Source organism: Colossoma macropomum, unplaced genomic scaffold (genome assembly GCF_904425465.1).
Source record: "Colossoma macropomum unplaced genomic scaffold, Colossoma_macropomum, whole genome shotgun sequence".
In the NCBI taxonomy this organism is placed as follows: domain Eukaryota; kingdom Metazoa; phylum Chordata; class Actinopteri; order Characiformes; family Serrasalmidae; genus Colossoma; species Colossoma macropomum.
In genome coordinates this window covers 35,431,830-35,450,146 of record NW_023494800.1, presented here as the reverse complement: position 1 = coordinate 35,450,146, position 18,317 = coordinate 35,431,830, and positions in this window count along the sequence as shown.

Here is an 18,317-nt window from a genome sequence, read left to right as displayed (position 1 = left end):
CCTAAGAACACCCTTGCTCCGTTACACACAGCCTCTCATGGCTTATTGCTTAAATATACATAATATACTACAACGTTAAATGCTTCCTTGAAACTGGTTCCTACAACTGAGTAAGCATTGGCCTTATTGTCAGATTGTGAGTTCAGTATTCGGTGATGAAGTTCAAGACAGCAGAACTGGCTTCGCTCTCTAGGTGGGTAGGATGGTCCTCACTTAGGCCCAATCCCATTTCACCCCTCGCCCTTACCACTTAGCTCTTAACCCTGCGTTATGCATGTTCACGTCTAGGGGTAGGGTGTCCTGATTTTTGTTGAGATAGAGGGGTGGTGCAAAGTGTTAGAGCTACATGACCCTCCAAACGGAGGTTTTTTAAAGACACTCCAAACAGAGTGTTATGAGAAAAAAAGAAAAACCGGCAAGATGGTGGTGCAAGCAACCAAAGAAACCCACAAACGTGAGAATTTATCTGTTTAAAAAATTACAATAACCATTTTATTATCTTCATGTATTGTTGTTTCAGTGTATTATGGTCCTTTTCTTTATAACAAGCATAAACAATCCCTAGTAGTAGCTGATGTTTCTGTAGCTAGCTAGCTAACTTTCCGGTTCCACCTTAAATGGTAGCATTTCTGATGCCTGTGGCACCAGAATGGAACTCCTGCATGATTTAAGGTGGAACTGGAAAATTCAAACAAGAAGCTGGAGAATATCTGACTTCAGCTTCATATTACCGAAGAATTTGAGGTGGGTGATAATAAATAATTGCCCCCCCAGCCCCTTGAAGGCATATGATTTCCTAAATGTAACTAAGGCCCAGCAGTGAGGAGCTGAACTTTACCCTCCTCTGCTGTCACTGCAGACTGGCAGGGTCGCCTACAGAGCAGCGCTGGTAGCTGTTAATGAAGTAATGCTCTTTTTATTTGAGGGTCCCATTTCAGAGGGAAGATTTCAACCACTACCCTGTAAATCAGTTACAAGGGACAAGGTGACGCTCAAAAACAAGGGGTAGGGGTTAAAAATAAGAAATGGGATTAGGCCTTAGTGTAATGCTAGCTAACACAAGTGTCGGTCAGCTGACGCACCAATACTGGCGTAGTGTTCTCTGCCAAGCATGTTGAGCTGTCCAGTGATGTTGCGTTGGCGGCAGTTCGAAGACGGAAGCACATGCTAGTGTTCACCCTCCCAGCTTGGTGTGATAGACTTATCTAGTGAGTCTGGCAATGAATAAATTTGGCAAAAATCCAAGAAAGCCACCTCAAAATATTCATGGTACTTTCAGATCCTTCATTATATCATGAATGCATAGTGAGTACTTTGTAAATGCAAATGCGTCTCAGATGAGAGAATGAAAAAGATACATTCTGTGTCCAAATGTTTGTAGACACCTGCTCATCCACCATTCCTTCTGAAATCAAGGGTATTAATGCTTTGCTGCAGTAACAGCCTCTACTCCTCTGGCAATTTATTGCACTAGATATTGGAACATTTCTGTGAGGATTTGATTGCATTCTGGCTACTAGGAGTCTGATCCCGGACGAGCCCCCAAACTGTTAACTGGTCCTCTACCTTTTTTTTTTTAGGAATTTATGCATCTAATTTTTAATGGAAGGCCAAGGTGCTGTGTGGGAGATATATGCATCCGCATTAAGCTGATGCTTTTATCCAAAGTGAGGTCCATGAGTGCTCTTTGAATTGAGCTTCCACTGTAATTCAATAGAGGGAGTTATTTTATTGGTCTAAAGTAATTCTATCATATCCATTCTATCAATATGGGAATTCATTATGTAGTTATAAAGTAATCTTTTGAAAGGTTGGTACTCCTGCACACTTGCTTTTGTCTTACGCTTTTTCCCAGATGCCTCTGAGCTATTGGTCCTTTTTGTCTAGAGGCTAATTATTAACAGGGAATTCCAAAATGTCTGCATGGTTAAATGGTTAAAATGTAAACAAAGTCATTCAGAGTGGTTTGGTGTGAAATGCTTAAATCTAGAGAAACTTGTCAAGTCAAAATTGCTCATCCTAGTGAAAACCAGACGATTGAAGATCATTCAAATTAATGGTGGAGAACTTTGAAGAACCACAAAACTTTGCATGATATAAAGCTTATATCCAGATAGGCTGGTTGTGATTTTTAATCAGTGCTTGTACAGCAAAAGTTCGTACAGAACTTTTTTCCATAGAAATGAATGCTTAACATCTTAAAACTGAGCCATCCTACTTATATAATATAGAGTTTATGCCTCTACCTCTTAATCCAATATAGTCAGTATACACCCCTGCTTTTGGACACTCCTCTTATGTCACCAACATAGAAGGATGCTAGCAAATCCTTAGCAACCACCTGACATTCCATAGTAATGGTCCAGCAATACCTTAGCAACCACCTAAAATAGCATAGTAATGGCCTTGCACTTTTAACAACCACCTGGGATACCACAGCAATGGCCTAGCAGCACCTTAGTAACCCCCTAGATAGTACAGCAATGGTCTAGAAATGCCTTAGCAACCACAAGGGATAGCATAGTAATGGCCTTGCACTCTTAGCAACCATCTGGGATAGCATAGCAATGGTCTTGCACTCTTAGCAACCACCTGGGATACATAGCAATGATCTAGCAATACCACAGCAACTCTTTAGGATAGCCTAGCATTAGCCTAGCAATACCTTAGCAGCCACCTGGGATACCACAACAATGGCCTAGCAATACCTTGGCAACCACCTGGGATACCAAAGCAATGACCTAGCAACACCTTACTAACCCCCTAGGATAGCATAACAATGGCCTGTCATACCTTAGTAATCCCCTAAACTAGCATAGCAGTGACCTAGCAATACATTAGCAACAACCTGGGATACATAACAATGCTCTGTCAATACCATAGTAATCCCCTAAGATAGCATAGCAATAACCTAGCAATGTTAGCAACCACCTGGGATAGCACAGCAATGGGATACCATAGCAGTGGCCTAGCAACACCTTACTAACCCCCTAGGATAGCATAACAATGGCCTGTCATACTTTAGTAATCCCCTAAAATAGCATAGCAATGCCCTAGCAACCTTAGCAACCACTTGGGATACCATAGCAATGCCCCTCAACACCTTACTAAGCCCCTAGGGTAGCATAACAATGGCCTGTCATACCTTAGTAATCCCCTAAAATAGCATAGCAATGGCCTAGCAATATGTTGGCAACCACATGGGATACATAGCAATGGTCTAGCAACACCTTAGCAACCACCTGGGATACATAACAATGGTCTAGCAATACCTTAGCAACCACCTGGGATACATAACAATGGTCTATCAATACCTTAGTAATCCTCTAAGATAGCATAGCAATGACCTAGCAACATTAGCAACCACCTGGGATAGCACAGCAATGCCCCACCAACACCTCAGCAACCACCTGGGAAACCACAGCAATGGCCTAGCAACACCTTACTAAGCCCCTAGTATAGCATAACAATGGTCTATCAATACCTTAGTAATCCCCTAAGATAGCATAGCAATGACCTAGCAACGGTAGCAACCACCTGGGATACCATAGCAATGCCCTAGCAACCTTAGCAACCACCTGGGAAACCACAGCAATTTCCTAGCAATACCTTGGCAACCACCTGGGATGCATAACAATGGTCTATCAATACCTTAGTAATCCCCTAAGATAGCATAGCAATGACTCAGCAACATTAGCAACCACCTGGGACAGCATAGCAATAGCCTAGCAACATCTTAGCCACCAAAAAAGAAAAGGCCATTGCAGCAGTGTGACGTAATTAAGAACATGTGTACCTGAGCATGTGTATGCATTAGGCCGGTTTCGTGCTACCCACAGTTCTTCGACGAAGGCAGAGGTGTGAATGGGAGTCATTTGAAAGTGAACATCAGGATGAAATTGCACTTTCTCCTCCTGATGGATACCGCCGGTGTCCCAGACATAAATCTGCTTGCAGCCGCTCGCCCCGCGCCGCCCTGGCAGTAAATGTCACATTGTGGGGAAAGGTGCACTCCAAAACGCAATATGACAGTGAATGCCAAATGTGGCTTTGATGTGAGTTCATTTAATTCTGCGCTCAGAGAAAGAGATGGACGAAGGGAGATGCAGAGGGTGAGAAAGAGAGGAAGAGAGGGGGCACAGCAGGTGAACTGAGGTGAACAGATCATTGTCCTTGTTAGATTTTAATGAATGAAACAGCAGAATTATGTCTGCTTTATGATTGTCCCCAATTTCAATATTTCATGTGTTCCGGCTGAGCCGCTCAACCGCCCAGCCTCATTTAAGTCAACGTGTCTGAGTGATTGAGCGAGCATTTTCTCAAATGTAGGCCCAGAAATGTTCCCTGATCAGCTAGGATTCAACACATACAGTCCTGTGCAAAAATTCTGGCGCCCCTGGTAAAATAACGTTTTGTTGTTTTCTTCACATTTTAATGCATAATTACTGTTCATTGGCTAAATACCTTAGCAGCCACCTGGGATAGCATAGCAATGGCCTAGCAATACCTTAGCAACCACCTGGGACGGCATAGCAATGGCCAAGCAGCACCTTAGTAACCCCCTAGATAGTATAGCAATGGCCTAGCAATACTTTGGCAACCACATGGGATACATTGCAATGGTCTAGCAATACCTTAGCAACCACCTGGGATACATAGCAATGGTCTAGCAATACCTTAGCGACCACCTGGGATGCATAACAATGGTCTAGCAATCCCTTAGTACCCGGATTGCATAGCAGTGGCCTAGCAATACTTCAGTAACCACATAGAGTAGCATAGCCTAGCCATTGCTATACTATCTAGTACTATTCATCGGCTGAATTTAACATATTGGGGAAAAATAATGCAAAAAATGTATGTAAATGTATTTTATTTAGCATATTAGTACTTTTTTAACAGGTTAAACACAGCAGATGAATAGAAATTGTGCACTACAGTTTGTAGGAAAGTGCCACATTCAGGTTTGTTTTCTCTAGAGCAGGGGTTTCTGGTCATGACAGGGTCCCAGGGGGTCGCGAGAGTGGTGCTACAACACATATCTTATCAAACACAAAGAAATGGCCCCACCTACAGGCCATGAACAACAAGCTAATGTAAATTATGAACATCTATTGGGTGGACTTGTTGCTGAGGGAGGGTCTTGATTGACCGCTAAACCTGAAGCACTTTTTCAGCGCCAGTCCCTGTCTGGTTGTCTGGGATAGGCTCCGCCACTGCTGTCTCCATCCGGCAGGATTAGCGAGGGTCGGAGTAGGAGGGTTGGAGTGTCTAATGGAGTGGACAGTGAGTGTGTTTAAGAACCGTTGAGAATGCTGAGAATGATCCTCCACCCAAATAATACCTGCTCTGTGGGGGTCCTGACTATTAAAGAACAGGGTAACAAAGTATCAGAGAAACAGATGGACTACAGTCTGTAACTGTGGAACTACAGAGTGAAACTATATGGTCAGTGGAGCTGATAAAATGGACTTTTTGGAAGGTTTAGTGCATTTTTACTGCATTAAAACTAACCCCACCATGGAGTGGCTGTACTTTAGCCTGGATAGCTCTCACTGTCAGCCACTTACATGCTTTAAACTAGTGCTTTATTACAGCCATCGAGAGAGTGAATCAAATAATATTGGTCTCAATTATATGACTGAAACTTAGTAATCAAAACCATAATGAAAAAAGTTATTTTATTGTATAAAAACAGTCTTTTCAGGTTTACGTTTTACACCACATTAGGTTGTGTCCATATCTCCTGTTTAGAAATGACAGGACAGAGTTTGGATCCTCGCTCAGTGTGGATTTAAAAGCAGCATCACTTATTAAATCTTACCTGTAGGCCTCAAAGTTGTGTGTAGATAAAAAGCACTTGGATGAGTCACAGCTTTCTATTTGCTGCGTGAGAAGGTGCTCTGTTATAGTCCAGCCAAATTTAATGTGCCATAGCTCACCTCATCTCTAATGTGGTGTGGAGACAGACAGAGAGAGAGAGAGGGAGAGGGAGAGAGACAAAGGAACATAGGAAGAAGTGAGACAGAGCAAGAACAAAACAGGAGAGACAGAGAGTGGAGGTGATAAGTGTGTGTATCTTTATACAGTGTGAAGTGAGGGTGTGGGAGGATTTCTGGCAACTGTGTGAACGCATCTCGCTATGTGGACAAGTCGGCGCGTGCCGCTGTGCTCCTGTAGGCGAAACAGAATTGTGCCGCTCACAGTTGATTTGCAACATCACAAATCAAAGCCAATGCTCCATCCATACGCGTGAATGAAACACTGTGCTGCGAGTGTTCTTACAGTTTGTCACCCAGGCTCGTTATATTTACAATATATGGCCTAAAGTATGTGGACACCCCTTCTAATCACTGAGCTCAAGTTTTTCAGCCACACCCAAACCCATAGCCATCAATCTCTATAGACAAACACTGGCAGTACTTTGTAACATTTCTGCCCTGCCAGATCTGCCCCAGCCAACTGTAAGTGCCATTAATATTATAAGATATTTTAGCTTTGTTAATCCTTGCAGTACTACATTTTAGGCTTGCTATATTAAAAAAAGAAGCTATACCACATCATGACCAGGTGATCCCAAAACTTATGAAGAAATGAGCCTTTATAATCATTTATACATATCTTGCAACTCTTGCATCTCATTACCATATATATGGTGTACAAAACATTCTATGAATAATCTTGAAATTAATAAGTATATGTGCTAAATTTCTTGAGCTGATACCGAGATTAGACCACACTGTGTCCCAGTTAGGGAGAAGAAGCCCAGCCAGGCGAGCTCTCTTTCCCATACAGTGGTTTGTGTGAGCTCTGAAGGTATTTATTATAGATAACAGTAACAACACCTTGCAAGCCATTACGGTCAAAAATATCCGCAAATGTGAAAACACTGAAAGACCAAATGGAGCAGGTGAAAGGTTGGCCATCTGATAGTTCATGGGCCTTGTACTGGCCAACCGACACTAGAAGGGATTGCAGTGAAAGTTTCTTTGAATGACCCATCACTTTTCCAGCGCTATGCCATATTGATAAAGTAGTTATAATGCTACCAAATTTATGCTGAAAATTTCGGTGTCCTACTCCTGTAAAGGGCATATCTTGAGGTCTGTTAGGATAAAACAAAATAACTCTCCATGAATCGTCCTAGGCCTAATCTGGAAGGCCCAGTAATATAACATGTAAAGGGAGGCCAAGGCCACCTTGTGAATACTAAAGGACTAATTGTGGCTCATTTGCCACCCCAGACAAATTTGCATATTAATGCATTAAAAATTCGTGAGGAGGGCGGCAAACAGCAGGAAGGGTCTGGGCTCGATCCCCAAGCCTGGTGAGACTAGGCCTCCCTCTGCGCGAAGCCCGCATGACTCCAAGGCCCCCTGACCCACAGATAAACGGCCAGGCCAATTGGAGACACCAAACTGCCCCTAAGTGTGAGCATGTGTAAATGTATATGTCTGTGTGCCTGCCCTGCGATGGACCGCCAACCCGTCCAGGGTGCCTCCTACTTCCCACCCAATGAATGGCAGAATAGGCTTCAGCACCCCTCATGACCCAAGAGGATGAGCAGCCCAGATGAATGAATGAATGAATGAAAATTTGGGTGGTGGGTCACATGGCAAGATAAAGAATAAGAAATTAAATCAGGGAAAAATTGACATCTTAACCATACAAATTTTAGCTTGCATTGAAATTTGTAAAGTACTCCAACACTTTAAATCAATTTTGATTGAGCTAATTTAGCTAATTAGCTATCTTGCTTGCTAGTTAGCTTCACTTATCGGTTGTTATGAAGTGATATACTGCATTGTTCTGTGCTCACACATGAACAACATTGTCTTCATTTACTTTGAATCATGTATGCAACCAAACCAAGCTGCAGTTTTTCTCTTGACAGAATAAACTGAAAAACTAGCCACATTTCTTACTAGTTAGCTTAGCTTAACATTAGTTGTGCTAACACAAAATATTACAATGTGCATTCATGTGCTTACAAAAATGTCTACAGTTACACAGAATCATGTGTAGAATCAAACAGAGCTTATATTTTTTCTGTAAAGTGTAAAAATTTAGGCAATATAAGAATAAAAAGAAGAAAACTTGTTCTGTTGAGGTTAGTATAAATGCGAATAACACTGGAGTTAGCTTCTGAACTAATAATTCTATAAATAACAGCCCATCACTATTCCTGTACCAGACAAACTGTCCTGTAGGTCCTTGGTAGTGATGTGGGGGTTTTGCTTTGCATACCTGAACAATTTACAAGCAATTCTTTCAGAGAATTTTCAGCAGTTCTTCTAAATTATTCCTTAATGGCAACTCAGATTTTGAAAACTGTAAGCAAGTGTTTAGGTATCTTTTTATAGTCTTCAGTTGCTGTGCAAAAGTGAATTATGTTTAGTTTTAGATGCTTTTGTTTCATATTTGCCATATGTCATGTTTACGTCCCATGCAGTGGTGGCATGAACTTCTTTTCACTTATAAAATCCCCCAAAAATGTGCTATTCAAACAGGAGCACCCAAACTTTTGCAAACAATTTTAAAAGGTTTTCTTGATAGTGAAATTACACTTTCATGAGAACTCGGTACAAGTCGATTCCAGCCATGTCTGTAAAGGCACACTAGCAGTATATGTGTTGCCATTGCAGCAGCCAGTTACTTCCTGCCATCACGGAAAGTGAGAACTTGGCTCATCGTCACTTTCTCATCTGCGGTGATGTGGTGCCCCCCTCCTCCTCCACCATAGCAGGGGTGCGGAGGTGAAAATTAAAAGCAAAAATATACAGTTATTTATAATGGAAGCTGAATTTCACTTGAATGTTAAAAGGCTGCGTCAAAAACAGGAAATTTGAATGCCTGATGTGAGCTAATTACTGGAAATGTTTTCCATTTAATTTGCAGTATTCACTATGAAGGCAGATTTAGCAAAATATTTGACTGTTCTTTTAAGGTAGAAGGCCTCATGTTGCTGCTGTAATATCAAAACATATCAAAACTGGAAATGGAATAGAAATTATTCAAAATAGTTTGGACTTAAATTTGCATTACATATCCTGTCATTTTCTTGTATTTTATTTTTCCCCTCCTGAGGTTCATTTATCACATTTTTATAGGTTTATATACCAAAAACAGTCATAATTTATTTCAAAATGACTATTTTTCAACCTCTCTTTATCCCTTAGAATTAAACAGTATTTTCTTTTTTTCTTTTCTGATACAGTCGTGTGCAAAAGTTTGGGCTCTCCTGGTCAAATGATGTGTTTTGTTGACACTCCTACCTTGTCAGTGCACCTTGTAGATGTCAAGTCAGAGACGATAGCTCATCTGCTGCTGCACAGTTTCTGTTGGTCATCATCTAGTCCTTCATCAGTGGTCACAGGACGCTGCCCACAGGACGCTGTTGGCTGGATATTTTTTGTTGGTGGACTATTCTCAGTCCAGCAGTGACACTGAGGTGTTTAAAAACTCCAGCAGCACTGCTGTGTCTGATCCACTCAGACCAGCACAACACACACTACCACACCACCACCACGTCAGTGTTACTGCAGTGCTGAGAATGATCCACCACCCAAATAGTACCTGCTCTGTGAGGGTCCATGGGGTCCTGACCACTGAAGAACAGGGTAAAAGGGGGCTAACAAAGTATCAGAGAAACAGATGGACTACAGTCTGTAACTGTAGAACTACAAAGTGCACCTATATAGTAAGTGGAGCTGATAAAATGGACAATGAGCTTAGAAACAAGGAGGTGGTCATAATGTTATGCCTGATCAGTGCATGTAAATGTGCTGATTTTCTTGACATCACAAAAACAGGCTTTACAGCATTGTTTTCATATATAGGCTATAGGTATTATTAGCAAATAGGCTAATAAGCTACAAGTAGTAGTAATAACTGAAAAAAATCAGACAAGGGAAATGAGGACATAAATATGAGAAAAGAAATAGAAACTGGGATAAATACAAAATACTACGACATAAAAATATGGATTAGAGAGTGATGCTCACAGTAGGAGCAAAGCTTCACAATATTGAGAGTCTAAAAAGTTCTTGCTCTCCGAAAAACAGTCCTCACAGAGCTGGGAAAGCAGGTGTTAGGACGGAGATGTAGGGTTTGGGATGTGATGCCAAGGTCTACAATATTTTGCAGAAAAAATATGTTTACATACATACATACATACATACACCATCTAAACCGCTTATCCTTCTGGGTCACGGTGGGGTAAAAATATGTTTGGTAAAGGCAAAATTGTCATAAACCTGCAGGTCAAACCATCCAATTAAAATAAATAATATTAGTGATAATATGTTAGTAGTCATCCTTCTAAACAATGACCTGGGCCTTTATTAAAGTTAGTCTAAAATATTAAACTTTATTCTTATGATCTGGAAGCTCAAATCTCATCCTTTATATAATTTATATAAACAGTAATGCAATTTTCTTATGTGGAAAAACTAAATACATTCGTATATCACTATATATGACATTCCCAACATGTCTGAAGAAAACTGTCTAATTTAAACCTCAGATATCTGGTCTGATTTGCTCTTCGTTATTGAAGTGTGTGGTATCAAACTGTCTAGATCAAAAGAGCTCTCCGAGGCCTTCAGAAAGAGTCTGGGAAGAGGTTTAAGAAGATATCCAAAATATTGGAAATCAATCATTCTACTGTCTGGAAGATCATGTATAAGTGGAGAAGATTTAAAACCACTGTCAACTTGTCCAGGCCAGGCCACCCCAGCAGATTTAACCCAAGAGCAGACAGTAATATGCCAAAAGAATCTCTTAGAACCCCCCAAAAAGGTCTGCAAAGTAGCTCTTGCCACTGTTGATGTAAAAGTGCATCTAGCACTAATAAAACACTGCACAAATTTGACCTATATAGGAGGCCTATATAGGAGGTGTGTCAGGCGCCTTTGCTGTCTAAAATGAACACTGGGGAGAGAATAAAGTTTGCTAATTGATATCTGGGCAACAACCAGGACTTTTGAAAGAATGTGCTGTGGACAGATGAGGCAAAGATAGAGTTGTTTGGCACCAGAAGCCACGTTGGGCGAAAAACCAAAGACAACATTTGATCAGAAGAAACTGTAAAGCATGGTGGTGTGAATGTTATGGGTTAGAGCTCCTTTGCTGGCCAACCTGCAGAATAGAATTTCTTATAGAATCGACTATAAATTCTCTTTTATACCAGAGAGTGCTTGAGGAGAATGTGAGACCATCTGCCAAAAGGGTGAAGCTGAATAAATGGACCATCCAACAGGATCATGATCCCAAACACACAAGTAAATCCACCAAGCAAGTGGCTCAAAAAGAAGAAATGAAAGGTTGTGGAATAGTCTAGGCAAAGCCCACATCTGAATGCTGTGAGGGCAGTTATTTGCAAGAAACTGCTCTAACATTGCACAGTTGAAAGAATTCTGCATGAAGGAATGGGCAAAAATTCCTCCCAGTAGACATCAGAAACTGGTATATATGCCTACTTAAAGTTGCTTCTGCCAAAGGGGGTAAGGCTAGTTATTAAAGCCATGGGTGTACTTACATTTTAAACAGACAAAAATGACATTTGAGTAAACTTTTAATTAAGTATATGATTGCAAAGTCAACATTCCATTGTTTTTAGTTCTATTACATTTATTTATACTGATTTGTCCACATGAGTCAAAGAAGAGAAACGTTTCATGGGTTGTAGTTACTCCTTTACATGACTGTAGTTAGCTAGATAGCTACCTGTGAAGAAAATGGCAAAACATAACCAAAGTTATAATGATGTATTGTGACTGCGCCCCCTGCTGTCTAACAAAGTCAAGTTTTTATCAACATTAATGACCAGGTTATGCGAGGGAACTGGACTGATGGTGTCTATGAGGGATATTGTGAACCGAACGCTCTCACAGGTGAAACTGTCATATTGCAATATGAATTACAATTATAGTAGCCAATTCTATGCTACCTGTAACAGTTGCCCAAAAACGATAACATTCTACTTTCAATAGAGCAGCTAAGGACAGTATTTAAGAAATGTTAGGAGGCTTCTCTAATAAAACTTTCCTATCTGGAGTTAAGCTAAGAACATGAACTTAGGAAACATCATCGTTTCGTAAAAGCTGCTAATGACAGTATTTAAGAAATGTTAGGAGGCTTCTCTAATAAAACTTTCCTATCTGGAGTTAAGCTAAAAACATGAACTTAGGAAACATCATCGTTTCGTAAAAGCTACCATCCTCAATTTAATCCTTACTGAAGTACACATAGTGACTGAACAGATATGATACCCAGCAAATAGACTCCCATTGGCCCACTGTGGGCTGACTGTGGGCAGCGTGGGCTTGGGCAAACCCACACAAAACACACATTGGCCCTGCGTGGGCTAGCCCACACTGGACCTGCACTGCTGTTCCGGAATGTGGACCACTCTGGGATGACTGTGGGCGATGCAGACCTAGGCGAACCCACACAGAACCCACGTGGGCCCAGCGTGGGCTAGCCCACACCTGGCCTGCACCAGTATTACAGAATGTGGCTCATGAGCTTAGCAAACAGACACAAACTTCACTGAAGCTGGCTTTACGTGGTAAAACTTTTCAGTGCAACTTGTTGCATGTTGTGAGTTGCATGCAACTTGGCAGGTACATGAAACAATTCAAGGTACTTGAAAGTTGCATAATAGAAAGCATACGATCTATTATTCCACTAGTTAGCCAAGCTCATATTTTCAGATAAATCATTTTGGCCTTGTTCTATGAAGTTATCTGTGATGTGTTGCACATTTGCAGCGTTTTTATTGTCATTTTATTTCCAGCTGCCGTGTCTGTTCTTTTTTTCTATATTCATCTGTTTTTATCTATCAGTATCTGTGGTTCTGTATACAGACCTTGAGTTTCTAATCTGTTCTGTGTATGTTCCCCGGACTTTTTTGGAAAAGGTCTGTGTAACAAAATGGCCAACCTGTAAACAAAGTTATTCAGGGTGCTTTGATGTGCAATGCTCCCTTATACAGAAATGTACAGTAACAGTTGATCACAGTGGAGGTGATAGGAACCAGACGTCTGAAGCAGTTAATGTCTCTAAAAGGCATTTTTCAAAATTATACCATGAATAAATCATAAAGAAGTAAATAAAGTCACTCAGAGCAGTTTGGTGTGAGATGCTCAGTTCTAGAGAAATTTTGAGTCAGAACTGTTCACAGTGGTGGTGATAGGAACCAGACGTCCACCTCTAAAAGCTCCCTCACAGAAAGTTACTACATGAAGTGGTTATGAATTCACTGCCTGGTATCTAAGATACTGTTTGTTATACAACACCATTTCCAAAAAAGTTTGGATGCTTTGAAAATTGTAAATGAAAACAAAACGCAATGATGTGCAAATCATTTAAACCCTATATTTTATTGAAAATGCTTCAAAGAAAACACATCAAAAGTTGAAACAGAGAAATTCACTTTTTTGAAAAATTTATGCACATTTTGAATTTGATGCCAACAACATGTTCCAAAAAAGTTAGGGTGGGGGCAACAAAAGACTAATAAAGTTGTGTAATGCTTAAGAAACTCCTGGTGGTTAATTAGCAACAGGTCAGTAACATGATTGGGTATAAAAGAGCATCTCAGAGAGGCGGAGTCTTTCAGAAGTAAAGATGAGGAGGGGTTCACCACTCTGTGAAAGACTGCACCATCAAATAGTGCAACAATTCAAGAATAACGTTTCTCAACGTAAACATAGCAATGAACTTTTGCTTTTCATCATCTACGGTACAGAATATCATTAAAAGATCCAGAGAATCTGGAGAAATCTCTGTATGTAAGGGACAAGACCAAAAACCAGTATTTGCTGGCCGTGATCTTTGGGCCCTCAGGTGGCGCTGCATTAAAAACAGACATGATTCTGTAGTGGAAATCACTGCATGGGCTCAGAAACTGTCACACTTCCGGGTTCTCCTCCCTTGCCTAACATGCACCAGGACTTCATTTCCCAGAATTCCTATCATCATGACATCACCCCTTCCACCAATCACAGGCCTCTGCCCAGTTCACAGTCACCCGATTACTAATGCAACACACCTGTGTTCGTTTGCTTTAGACTTTAAAAGGATCCTGGTTTGTTCTTCTCATTGCAAAGTATTGCCACTCTACTGGTTTACTGAGCGTTTTGTTTCTGATTTCATTACTCGTGTTCTGAACCCATTGCCTGTTTTTCGACTATCACTCTTTTGGATTTGCCCTTTTGCTCTGGTTGCTTATGTTTTTGTACTTTCTGTTTTTTTGACTTTTTGCCTGTCTTTGGATTCTGATTTTGGATTTGCCCCGACTCTGTCCATTTCTCCCAAGTGAAAAACACTGTCTATAAAAACAGTTTGGCGCTGCATCCACAAATGCAATTTAAAACTCTTAAACACAAAGAAGAAATTATATATAAACAGGATCCAGAAATGCTGCCACCTTCTCTGGGCCCAAGCTCATTTAAAATGGACTGAGGGGAAGTGGAAAAGTGAATTGAAATTCTTTTTGGAAGTCATGGACAATGTGTCCTCCGGGCAAAAGCCAGTATTCATGATGGTATAGGGGGGCATTAGTGCACATGACATGGGTGACTTACACATCTGTGAAGGCACCATTAATGCTGAGCAATATATACATGTGTTTGGCAACATATGCTGCCATCCAGATGACGTCTTTTTCAGGGAAGGCCTTGATTGTTTCAGTAAGACAATTTAAAACCACATTCTGCATGTATTACAACAGCATTGCTCTGTATTAAAAGAGTCCAGGTGCTAAACTGACCTGCCTGCAGTCCAGACCTGTCACCAACACATAACATTTGGAGGGTTGTAAAATAAAAAATACGACAAATGAGACCCCGAACTGTTGTGCAGTTTAAATCATATGTTAAGCAAAAACGGGAAAACATTTTACTTTCTAAACTACAGCAGTGTCTCCTCAGTTCCCAAACACTTACAGAGTGTTGTTAAAGAACAGGTGATGAAACACAGTGGTAAACAGGCCCCCGTCCCAACTTTTTTTGGAACGTGCTGTTGGCATCAAATTCAAAATGGGCAAATATTAAAAAAAAAGAAAACAATAAAATTTCTCAGTTTCAACATTTGATTTGTTGTCTTTGTACTATTTTCAATGAAATATCAGGTTTAAATTATGTGCACATAATTGAATTTTGTTTTTCTTTACATTTTGCACAGCATCCCAACTTTCTTGGAAATGGGGTTGTAGTTTTAGAAAAGATTTTGGCATAAAACCATTTTAAAATCCATTGTTTGAGCTACATATTGTGAGCCAAAATAATCTCCAAAGCAAAGTCTTATTTCAGATTCACCACTGTTTATTCATTATCAACATTAGTGTCCTGAATCTCACTTGAAGATATCCTAATGCGTGGCCATGACTTAGTAAGGCATGGGAACAAGATATTGAAGCCTTGACCACAGCTTAAAAAGGCATGATCTCTTGGCCACAACTTAATTATCTTGTTCCCACACCTTACTAAGTCACATTAGGATCTTGTTCCCACGTATTAATATGGTGTGGCCACATAATTTTTTTATTTATACAGGATGTCACCAGCAATCACAATAATCACAACAAACACACACTTTCAAACGCAGCCCTGCATGTCCAGTGCAGGCCTGCTTGCTGGGTAAGATATTTTTATGTGTGTTTGTTTGTTGGTGTGTATTTATCTCTTTGTGGGGACCAGATCCCCCAACTTTGATGAAAGTTTAGGTATCCAGATATTTTTAAAAATCTTTTTTCTGTGCTTTGGCCTTCCATCGGTCACTGAGGTTTTTTGGAAACACACTCGAGGGTGGAAAGTTTTGAAAACTCTCATTTCAGACTTTTTGAGTGGATGCACAAAACACAGCTTTGTGAAACGCTGACAAACTGTCAACTTCCTCACGGTTGTTGCTGTTTTCATTTACTGAGCATGCACAACTCTGAAATACAGCTGACAGCTGGGTTGTATGTGTGATTTCTGCAAATTTGGGTGATTCTGGGTGCAATAGCATTTGTCATTTTTATTTATTTCATTTATTGATTTATTTGATGGGGATATACACACACACACACACACACACACACACACATATATATATATATATAAACTGTGTGAGGACTTGTACTTTTAAAGGAAAGTATTTGTAATGATCCATAATGAATTTACTTCCAATATCTTTTATTAATAAATCAGATGGAAGTGATGTGGTAAGTGAACTAGAAGGCTCTCATTCACTGCTCTTGTTCACGAAAGCTCTGGTTCTCAACGACTGAGTACGGGCGCAAATCCTTGGCAATAAAAGTTGCGATAGAATTTGTAATCTGCTTCCGAGTTGGCTGGAAGCTTTGACATTGCTTGCTCGATGGTCCTGTGGTCGGCAGCAAGAACAACCGGTATGAAAACAGGTGGAAAATATGGTTTCTCATGTTTGCCATTTCCAAAATATTTTAGAGTAGTGTGACAAAACTTCATATAGTATGGCTCTTATCCAGGTCCCTTTTCCCTTGACTGGGTCACGTAGCAACGCAGAGAGCCTAGCTAGTAATATATATATATATATATATATACACAAAAGGCACCGGATGCACTGTTTAGTGTTAACTTACGCCAACTTATAAAACCTAAAGAAGAAAGAACAAGACAGAGTTAGCCCTATAGGTTAGGTTTCATCTGTTGTCCCTGACCAATTCTTTGAATGGCAACCTAAAATTACAATAAAATGACTGATCACTAATAACACATTTATGTTTATTTAAGATTTGGCAGCTATAAAAGTGGTTGGGTTTCTGATGTAGAACTTTAAATATGTTTACATAAAATTTTAATTGCCTCTCTTTCAGTCTAACAAAGCTCAGCATCTTGTACAGCTTGAACAAACCTGTGCATGCATGCGTGTGTGTGTGTGTGTCTGTGTGTGTGTGTGTGTGTGTGTGTGTGTGTGTGTGAAAGAGTGGCCACGGTCCCCTGTGGAGGCAGTTAATTAGGCTCTCAGATCTTTTTTTCTCTAAAAAAAACTTGGAAAACCATTCCTGACCCTGAAGCTTCTTTTCACATCATTTTTCATCTGGACCGAGAGTTCATCACTACCTGACGGCATACACCACCAACAAAAGGCTGTTAACCCCTACTGCTCCACACTTATTACAGGCTTTTTTCTGTTGTGGCAAAATATAAAGGATGCAAAACAACATTGCACAACAATAAATTGATCAAATTCAAATCCTAATAAAACATCTCCTCTTCTATTTACAAACACAAATGTGATTTGAATTTAAGGTTTACAATCTCCCCTCTTCTCACAGTGTCTCCTCCTGTTGCAGGGCACAGTAAAGGTTTGTTCAATTTTATAGTTTACAGTATGTGATGCTCTGTTAAATACCACATCGACAAATCTGTGCAACCTTAATGAAGACCTAAATGTGGTTTGAGCAGCTCTGGGGAAGTATTTGCAGTAAAGATTTGGGTGACTATTGACTCCTAGTGTTTATTAGCAAATTTAGTCTTTAGCTAGTTCTAAACTAAAGAAGCAAAATTCAGACACCAAACATGTCTTGGCTGACTACCTCTGGGATAAGTTTCTTCAAACTGCACTGTAAAACAATGTTCTGTAAATTTACAGTAGCTTACTGTAGCTTACTATACAATTTTGTTAAATATATTTCTAACTGTTGACATGAAATTTAGACCAGGCATTGTTTTTTTTCTCCAAATGTTCTCCCCAATTTAGTTGTATCCAATTCCACTCACTAGTTAGGATTCCCCCAACCACACAATACCACCAGTGCTAGGAGGGTGAAAGACCTGTGAAGCACCACTGCATCTTTTCAAACTGTATGTCATTGGACAGCCGAACACGCTCAGAGGAAAGCGCCAACCGCCAGTTCTGTTAGGTCAGCTAACAAATACCTGCGCTGACTAGCAACACGTTGAGTGATGGGGGGGCGGGGGGAGAGGGGGGCCATACTACCCACACCGAGAGAGAGCGAGGCCAACTGTGCTCCCTTAGACTCCTGGCCACGGATGGCTGTAGCATCACCAGGCATTGGTTTCAACTCAATTAAACTACACAGCTAAAGAAATCGGAACATTCCGAAGTTATGAAGTGGAACACACAAGAAAAATGTATTAAATACTAACTGAAACTAATTTAAAACTTGGTGGAGAAGCCTTTGTCTGCAATGACAGCTTCAAGATGTCTCCTGTATAAAGGATTAAAAGGGCCAAAACTAATCTCTCACAGTGTTCAGGTGGGATTTTGGCCCATTATTCTACACAGACAGTCTTTTAATCTTAAAGATTCCAGGGCACCCACTG